The sequence below is a fragment of the Canis lupus genome, chromosome 2 (assembly GCF_003254725.2).
Source record: "Canis lupus dingo isolate Sandy chromosome 2, ASM325472v2, whole genome shotgun sequence".
NCBI lineage: Eukaryota > Metazoa > Chordata > Mammalia > Carnivora > Canidae > Canis > Canis lupus.
The window spans coordinates 63,552,190-63,560,840 of NC_064244.1; the positions used below are offsets into that span (position 1 = coordinate 63,552,190).

Genomic DNA, 8,651 nt, shown 5'->3' on the forward strand with positions numbered 1-8,651 from the left:
CCCCCCCAGGAGGCCACTACTTCATCTCACCACCCCCTGGTGACAAGCCTATGAGGCCGCGAGGCAGGGGCAAAGTCCCCTAATGGGGTGAGCTCCCCACCCTGCTCTCCTCTGACCCCCAGCCGACTTGGCCAGCTCCCGGGGAACACTGGCTCCCCATCATTCTTGGGGTTCAGCACCCATGTCCCAGCCCCAGCTCTGCCGCCAGCCAGCCCTATAACCCTGGGCAAGTCCTGGGCCTCACCTGGGCCCAGGCTTTTCCTCCTCGCCAAGGAATGGTTGGCCCTTCGCTGGGCTGGGCTGGGCGTGGAGTCTGAATCATAAAATGAGAAGGACAACAAGCTGAAGGGGATAGCCTGGGTGTTGTCACCCGGCCCCACAGGGCTCATTCTAAGGGTGGGGCAGGGATTATTCTTTGTACCTGAAGTCCTCCCTTCCACTTCTCCCCTGGATTCAGCCCTCGCCTTGTCAGTCCCTCCTTAAAAATACAAATACCTCATTGACCCCTTACCTCCAAGGCTCCAGCTGCCAGGGATACTAAATCCACTTCACTATCTCCCCTGCCAATTCTAAGGATAGTGACTGCCTGGGAGAAAGTATCCATTTGTCCATGCATTTTCAGAGAGATCCATGCCTTCATTCCTTTAATGGATTTGCACTAGCACCTTCCATGCGTCAAGCACCAGGCCAGATGCCAAGAGGAAACTATGCCCCAGGCACAAGTTCCCAGAAGGCAGAGGCCTCCATGGCCCTCTCTGCCAGGTGCCTGCACACAGTAAGTGCCCAGGCAGCAGGTACTTCTTAACTGACTAATCGATCCAACCAAGGACTGTTGGAAAGAACAGTACTGTCCCTGGCTCTTGCCTGAAATTCCACCATTGGTGATTCATTCCTTTAAGCACTCCCCTAAGTTCCCCCTTCAAAATGAAAACACATTCATGCCTGCCTTTTACATTTCTGATCTCTTTCCCTTTGTTAAGGACAGACAGAAAGGGCTACTCTAGCCTTCAGGGACCTTACCTGGTGCCAGGTGAGGCCCACGATGGCAGGACAGTGGTCTTCCCACCAACTTCATGTTTTTCCCAGGGCCCCACCCAGACAGTAGGTCCAACAGTGAGGAGGCACGCATGGGGTTGGGAGGTGGGCGAAGAGATCCATCTCACACACCCAGAGGCAGATATAACCTAGAGTAACCACGTGAACTAGAGGGCAAGAACAATGTCACTACTCTGCTTGGAGCCTGTTTAAAGAGGCAGGAAAGGGGCACCTGGGTGGCTCAGTTGGTTAAGCGCTGGCCTTTGGCTCAGGTCACAATCCTAGGGTCCTGGGATCAAGTCCTGCGTCGGGCTCTCTGCTCTGCAGGGGGCCTACTTCTCCCTCTGCTGCTCCCCTTGCTTGTGCTCTCCCTCTCTCTCTGTCAAACAAATAAAACCTTTAAAAAATAATAATAAATAAAGAGGGAGCAAAGCCCAGAGGAGATCAAACAAGCTGGATTCATCATTTACACCAAGATAAGAGACCAAGAAACCATGAAAGAATTCTCATAACCATGCCATAGTGGGTAAGTCCTTTCTGACCTGAGAGAAAACTGAAAAGTCACAATGAAAACACTGGTCAACTCAATTACATTAAAAAAAAAAAAAAATCTACAACAGGGGTGTCTGGCTGGCTCAGTCGGTAGAACATGCGACCCTTGATCTCGGAGTTCAAGCCCCATGCCAGGCATAGAACTTAAAAATAAGAAGTAAATAAATAAATAAACTTATTTGAAAAATCTACTGCAGGGTAAAAGCTATTAAGAGCAAAACCAAAAGATAAGACCAAAATTAAGCAATGAGGGAAATATTTGCAACCCTTATTGTAAAGAGCTAATCTCCCCCATATGTAAAAAGCTCCCATGGATCAATAAGAAAAAGACCAATAACCCAATAGAAAAATGGGAGAAGAGTATGGGCAGAAAGTGCACAGAAAAGCAATACAAATGACTGCTAAACCTTTAGAAAGAAGCTGACCTCACCCACAGTAAGAGAAATACAAATTAAAACTACTACAGAAAATCATTTTTACCTATCTGATTGGCAAAGATCAAAGTATTTATAGAACATTTACAGGCAGCGGCAAAACAGGTGCTCACACTGAGCCTTGGCAGGAGTGTGATTCAGCATAACCTCTGGGGAGGGCAAGTTAGTCATATGTGACAAAATCACTCATGCACAAACCTTTGATGTAATAAATCTCCTCCAAGTAATTTATCTTACGAACACTTTCACATGTAAAATGACACATGTACAAGATTACTCATTGCAACATTACTTACAACAGCAAAAGAAGACCATGTGTCTAGCGTCTACCCTTTAGAAGTTGATGAAATAAATCACAACAGAGCCTTACTGTGGAATGCTATGCAGCTCTCAAAAAGGGTGCAGCAGCTTGAACTCTGCTGTCCTGGGGGATTCGGGGAAAAATCCACATGGCAACAGTAGTGCCCAGAATGGGTAATGCCTGACCCGGGACGCAGGATACCTAAAACTGCTGCTTTCGCAGAGTGAATGAATCTTCAGTTTGTTTCTATTGTCATAATGTAGCTTGTGCAAATAAAAGTTCTTAATAGGGGCGCCTGGGTGGCTCAGTTGGTTGAGCATCTGACTCCTGGTTTTGGCTAATGTCCTGATCTCAGGGTTGTGGGATCGAGTCCTGTTGTCGGGCTCTGTGCTAAGCTTCGAGTTTCTCTCTCCCTCTCTCTCTGCCCCTCCCCCTGCTCTCTCTCTAAAATAAATAAATATATCTTTTTAAAAATAAACAAATAAACTAAAAACTTGGGGCGCCTGGCTGAATCATTCAGAAGAGCGTGCCACTCTTGATCTTAGGGTCATGGGTTCAAGCCCCATGTTGGAGGTAGAGATCACTAAAAGAAATAAACCTTAAAATAAATAAATAAACTAAAAAATAGAGACTCTACTGGAAAAACTCAGGGCAATAGAAGGTAACTGAAAATTAAGGTGACACATATGCTAACATGGAAAGACGTGCTCCTGACACGTATAATGGTATGTGTGTGAACACATGTAAGTATGTATGTGACTACCTAAAAAATAAAACCTGTTTTAAAAAAGACAGACAGACATCTCAAAGTCCATCCCATCTCAGCTGCACAACCCCGAGAAAGCTCCTTACCTTCTCTGTGCCTCAGTTTCCCTCATTTGAAAAAAGGGAGAATTATGTCCTGACCAGGCAGGGCCTTGAGAGGATTCTAGGGGGTAATGCAGGAAGGGTGCGAGGCTGCACCTGGCTCAATGCACCCAAGTCGAGAGGACAAGTATCAAGTTGGCAGCAAGAGCCAAGATGTCTGTCCCATCCCCACCACCCTGACCCTGTCGTGAGCCCTGGCCCCCCACTCTGCCCTGGAAGTGGCCTGGCCTAAAAGTGGTCACACCTAAAAACTGCTGTCGGGGACTCTTGAGCAGCAACAGGGCCTGACACCCCCTGAGCGAGGACCATCCACCCAAGCTGGGTTCAGGGGGAGGAGGGGGGATGGTGGGCGCAGAGAGAACTGCCATCTAGCACCCTAAGCAGCATCAGGACCTCAGGCCACGCAGGCCTGCTCCAAGGAGAGAAAGGGTAAACACCAGCCCTCAGGACAGGTTCTGCAGCCTCTGAACCCAACTGAGAGACCCCCAGCAGCCCCTGAGCACCTCCACTTCAGTGAGCACCTGCCAGGAACAGACCAGGACAGGACCCTGTTGGCCTGCCCCCCAGGGTGAGGGTGCCCTTGCTCTCACTCTATTTCCAGCCAGAGGTAGACTCTGGAATCTTAACCTACTTGTCCAAAGCCCCCCAGCTGGGAAGCAGGAAAGCTGGGATTCAAACCCAGACTTGCCCCAGTCCAAAGCTCGAGCTCTTTCTTAACCCTCTGTCCACATTTCCACCAGCAAAGCCACAAACAGCTACACACACACAAGGTCACACCCACCCACACTAGTTTCTGGTCACCAGCAGTACAGGGCTTGACAGTCTCCTCCTCTTTTAAAGATTCCTTGTACCCAGGGGCACCTGAGTGGCTCAGTGACTGAGTGTCTGCCTTCTGGCTCAGGACGTGATCCCAGGGTCCTGGGATCAAGTCCAGCATCAAGCTCCCTGCATGGAACCTGCTTCTCCCTCTGCCTGTGTCTCTGCCTCTCTCTGTGTGTCTCATGAATAAATAAATAAAATCTTAAAAAAAAAAAGTTTCCCTGTACACATTAGCAATTAAAGGCTCTGAGAAGTCCTTCAAGAAAGAAACCAGCTGTGTTAAACACATTTAAACATTTCCCAATCTCTTTGATTCAAGGGGCTTTTTTTGCATTAATCTCCAACTGAACTCCTTTTGGGAAGTACTGACTGTGGAGCTCAGAGCTCCTCCCCGAGCAGCTGTGGTCCACAGAGGCCACTATTCTCTCCTTTTCTGAAGCCTAGGAAGCTCCCTCAGGCTGGAGGCCCCACTGTCCCATCTCCATCTGACTCTGGGTTGGGCTGGATAGACACATGGGAGGACAAGCCAGTACGCAGCCCAGGGGAGCAGCCCTTGCCTTGGCCTCTGGGATAGGGATGAGGAGAAGATGGGAGGAAGGGCCTGGGTATACATACAGCCCCTGCCCTCAGGCAGTTTTTAGCTGGGGAAGCAATCTGCCCTGGAGATGAGAAAGCAAGAAAGAGCTCTAAATACCAACCACGAAAAGACCCTCCCGTTGCACTTCCTGTCTCTCTCAGGCAATGCACGGAAGTAGGCCACCTGCCTCAGTTTCCCCACCTGCCACAGGCAAAGCAGTGCAGGGGACAGAGCCCTGGGCAGAGTGTCAGGAGACCCAAGCTAAAGTCCGATCTCAGCCTCTCGCTCACTCTGGTCCTTTCCCGCTCAGACGAGCAGAGAAGTAGGCCACAGAGAGGTCACTGGGAAAACACGATGGGCAGACACCCCCGCCCAGATCTCAGCAGGCCACTCTGTCGCCCCGGCCATTCATGGAGCCCAGCGAGACACCACTGTCTAGTCTGGGCCCCCAAAGTCCCCGCCTAGTCCACAGACCCCGCCACAGGCTCCCCCGGCACCGGCCACCAGAGTGCCCAGGCCTGATCCAAGGTGCCGAGACCCCACTTCCTCAAGACTTCCTGAGACCTGGAGTGAGGTCAAGGGGGGCTCGTGATGGGCAGGGGCCCCGCGGGGTGAAGCCCAGCCCAGAGCCCGGAAGAGTCCTTCTGCAGGGGAAGCACTTCTGGCTGACCTCCCTTACCCCCAGCCCACAGCCTGGCTCCTGGAGCTGTACCCGCACAGGGGCCTCAGGGGACCCCTCGCAGCTAAGCTCCCTACTTCTTCCTTCCACAGACTCCTGCCTTCCAGATCCAGGCTCCTCTGGGCACAGGAAGCCACTGTGATGGAGCCCCCGGCCACGGCAGCCCCATGCACCCCCAAACACAAGCCTCCCCTGCGGAGGGCCTGCCAGGGCTCCTCGCACCTGTCTGGGTCCCCCAGAACACCAAGCTCAGTCCTGCTCACCCTCTGGCCAAAAGACTCCTCCGGGGCTTCCAGAGGCCTCCTTCGCGAGTGTATGATTTGACTTATTTCAGTTCCCCAAACAAGCTCCGCCCTTCTGTCTCCAGGCTCTGGCCGCCTAAAAAGCACTGCCTACCTCCCCACCCCCAGAACCCCCCAAGCCCTGCAACTCCTGCCCAGCCCTTCAGAGCCAGGCTCAGCTGCCACCTCCCCGGAGAGGGCTGCCCAATTCCCCCCTAACTTGGATTTGGTACCCACACTGCCCACCAAGACACAGGGCACCTGGCCCATCACTGCCTGGCCACAGGACGCCCCCCACAAGCCGGTGTCTGGGTACACAGTGCCCAGCTTCCAGAACCCAACAGCCGGCTGGCACAGAGGGGACACTTAAAACCCAAACTCCAGGGACTGAGCCAAACACAGCGTGTGCTGAATTCAGGGCATTCGGGGGCCGGGCCCAGCCCTGCTGTCCCTGCTCCTGTCCTGTGAGCTCCGCCCTCAGCCGCAGCTTCTCACCTGAGCAGTGGGAACAAAAATGCTCCCAGCCCCCTGGCCCATTCTGGCAGTGAAATGACCTCATGGCTGTAAAACCTCCTTATAGGGGATCCCTGGGTGGCTCAGCGGTTTAGTGCCTGCCTTTCGCCCAGGGCGCAATCCTGGAGTCCCGGGATCGAGTCCCACGTCAGGCTCCTGGCATGGAGCCTGCTTCTCCCTCTCCTGTGTCTCTGCCTCTCTCTCTCTCTATGTCTATCATGAATAAATAAATAAATAAATCTTAAAAAAAAAAAAAAAAACCTCCTTATAAATCTAGAAACTTCACACACTTAGGCGCCGCCCACAGGAGAACAGGCCCTCTTCATGGGGTCCAAGCTCCTCCATCCCACCAGAAAGCAGGACCCTACAAAGGGATGCCGAAGCGCTGGTCCCGGTCCCTGCCACAGGCACTGCCTGGCACTCAGGCACCCCCTCCCCGCAGTGGCTCCAGGGAGTCTGGGTGCTTCAAAAGAGGACGCCTCCCCATTAGCCTGGGCCCCCCCATCAAAGCAGCACCTCCAGCTGACTTCAAAGGGTTCCTCCTCCCCCAGCCGGATGAGCCCGAGGGAGACAGGTGTACGAGGCCAGCAGTAGGGATGGGCAGAGCCAGGAGGCCCCCGGCCCTGGGGAGATGTGCGGGCGGTGGAGTCGGGCTGCCTACTGCAGAGGTGGGGAGACTGAGGCAAGCGGCCTCCCATCCACAGTGCCACCTCTTAGTGAGATCAGGGGAAACTGGGCCCCACACACGGCTCTAATCTAAATGCACACCGGCCCCAAAGCTGTGGCACCTGTGGGACTCAGTCTTCCCATCTGCACAGAGGGGCTGGGCCGCAGGCTCCCGCCTCTCCCTGCTCAGCCGGCCAGGGAGCCCGGCAGCCATCCACCTGAGTCAGCGGCACCAGAGGTAGGGACGCCGAACTACTCCCAGGGGCAACAAGGACCTGGATCCCAGAAGACAAAGAGGTGCCCCACCGGGGTACTCTGGGTCCTGAGGCGCGGGTGGTGGCACCGCCTATGACACGCATGGCCCCGCGTTCCCTAAAAGCCACGCCTGCTGTGCTGCCAACTCCAGGTGGGCACAAGCTCCTCCCTAGGTCATGAGGGCTCCCGCCCCCATCACCTCCAGCCGGGCCCAGGAGGAAGCCCAAGAGGTAAGCCCTGAGGGCCATGTCTGGGAATCAGGGTACCCACAACAAAGACCTCAGTTTGTTTCTCTCCCCCTGGGCACAGTCCTAGGTAATTCCCTCCAGTGGTCAACGTGGGTAAGGGTACAGACCAGGGCATAAAGGGGAGGATGGAGAGAGGAGGGGGATGACTACAGAGCAAGGGGGGCGGGGCTGCCAAGGGACTGACTCCAGAGCAGACTGCAGGAGCCTCCTCTTCTCCTGAGTTTGGGGACCCCTGAAGGGGAAGCCCTCACATGGGTGACCTGTGCCTGGAAGAGGTGTGAGGCAGGGCAGCAGTCAGCAGAGGGGCTGCACAGGCAGAGAGGGAAGGGGTGAGGCCAGTGCGCTGGCCGAGTCAGGTTGGGGGTGCTGGCCAGAGTGCACAAGTGGCCCCAAGGGGTAGAACTGGCCTGCAACAGGGGGGCTGGGACCAGAGGACCCCAGAAGCCAGAAGAAGGCGCTCAAACGTGACACAGGCGGGAGAACTGGTGGAGGGTGTGTGTCAGAGGAACCCAGGAAGCCCGCCAGCCCCCTCGCCTGGGTCCCACCCCACGGGGACACAGGGCCAGTGCTCAGACAGCACCTGGGAAAGAGCTGCCGTCGGGGTCACAGGAGAAGGGATGGCAGGAGAAGGGACGATCCAGTGTCGTGAGAGAAGGGTCATGGAAGAGGAACTGAGCCACCTCTGACCCAAGGCTCACCCCACCCCAACACCTAGAGGGCTCGCAGGGGAAAATCGGGAAAGGTGGGTACTCCGGCCCACGTCTGCTCCCGGGATCCACCAACACCCCAAGCCTGACAGGGCTGGCTGTGAAATCTGGGGGCAGCAGCAGGTCAAGCCAGATGCCCAGGGCCAACGCATGGGCGCCCTGCCACCCGCCCTGGGCGCTGGGGGTGGGAAAAGCCCTCGTGGGTGGGTGGAGGCAGAGCCTGAGGCGGGGGCAGAGCTGGAGGGCCCAGGCAGGGGAGCGGCTGGAAGGCTCGGGCCACCAGCAGGGCAACTCCTGCCCTGGGTGTGCCGGGCCCAGACACTTGGGAAGAGTTTTCCAGGTGTATGTGGCTCTCTGGGCAACCTGCCTGGGCACGGCCACTTTACAGATGTGAGAGGACAATTAGCCAGAGGCTGCAGGCTCCCAAGGAGGCCCCTCCCCCAGCCCTTCCCATCCTGACCACCCAGGTCCCTTCCCCAGCCACGTCCACCCTCCCACCCGAAGCAGGACAGGCAGAGGAGAGCCCCCAAACACAGCTACATGGCAGCGGTAACACCTCCCCTCGAATCGTGGCTCTGCGGCACCAGATGCAACGTGTCACCCTGTTTAAGCCTATAACCACCTGATACATGGGGAACCATGAGCAACCCATTTTGTGGATGCCAGAACCTGGCTCAAATACCTGGGCTCACCTCACTGGCAGCAGGCAGAGTGAGG

At 55.1% G+C, this 8,651-nt stretch overlaps 1 protein-coding gene across 1 annotated transcript in view; it reads right to left on the bottom strand.

The window, feature by feature from the left end:
* Positions 1-5,598, bottom strand: part of ADCY7 (adenylate cyclase 7) — a 37,832-nt gene extending 32,234 nt beyond the window's left edge. Inside the window, 1 exon segment of the mRNA XM_025448076.3 lies at positions 5,528-5,598. The gene's annotated coding sequence lies outside the window, so the exon portion shown is untranslated.
* Positions 5,599-8,651: the final 3,053 nt, after the last annotated feature.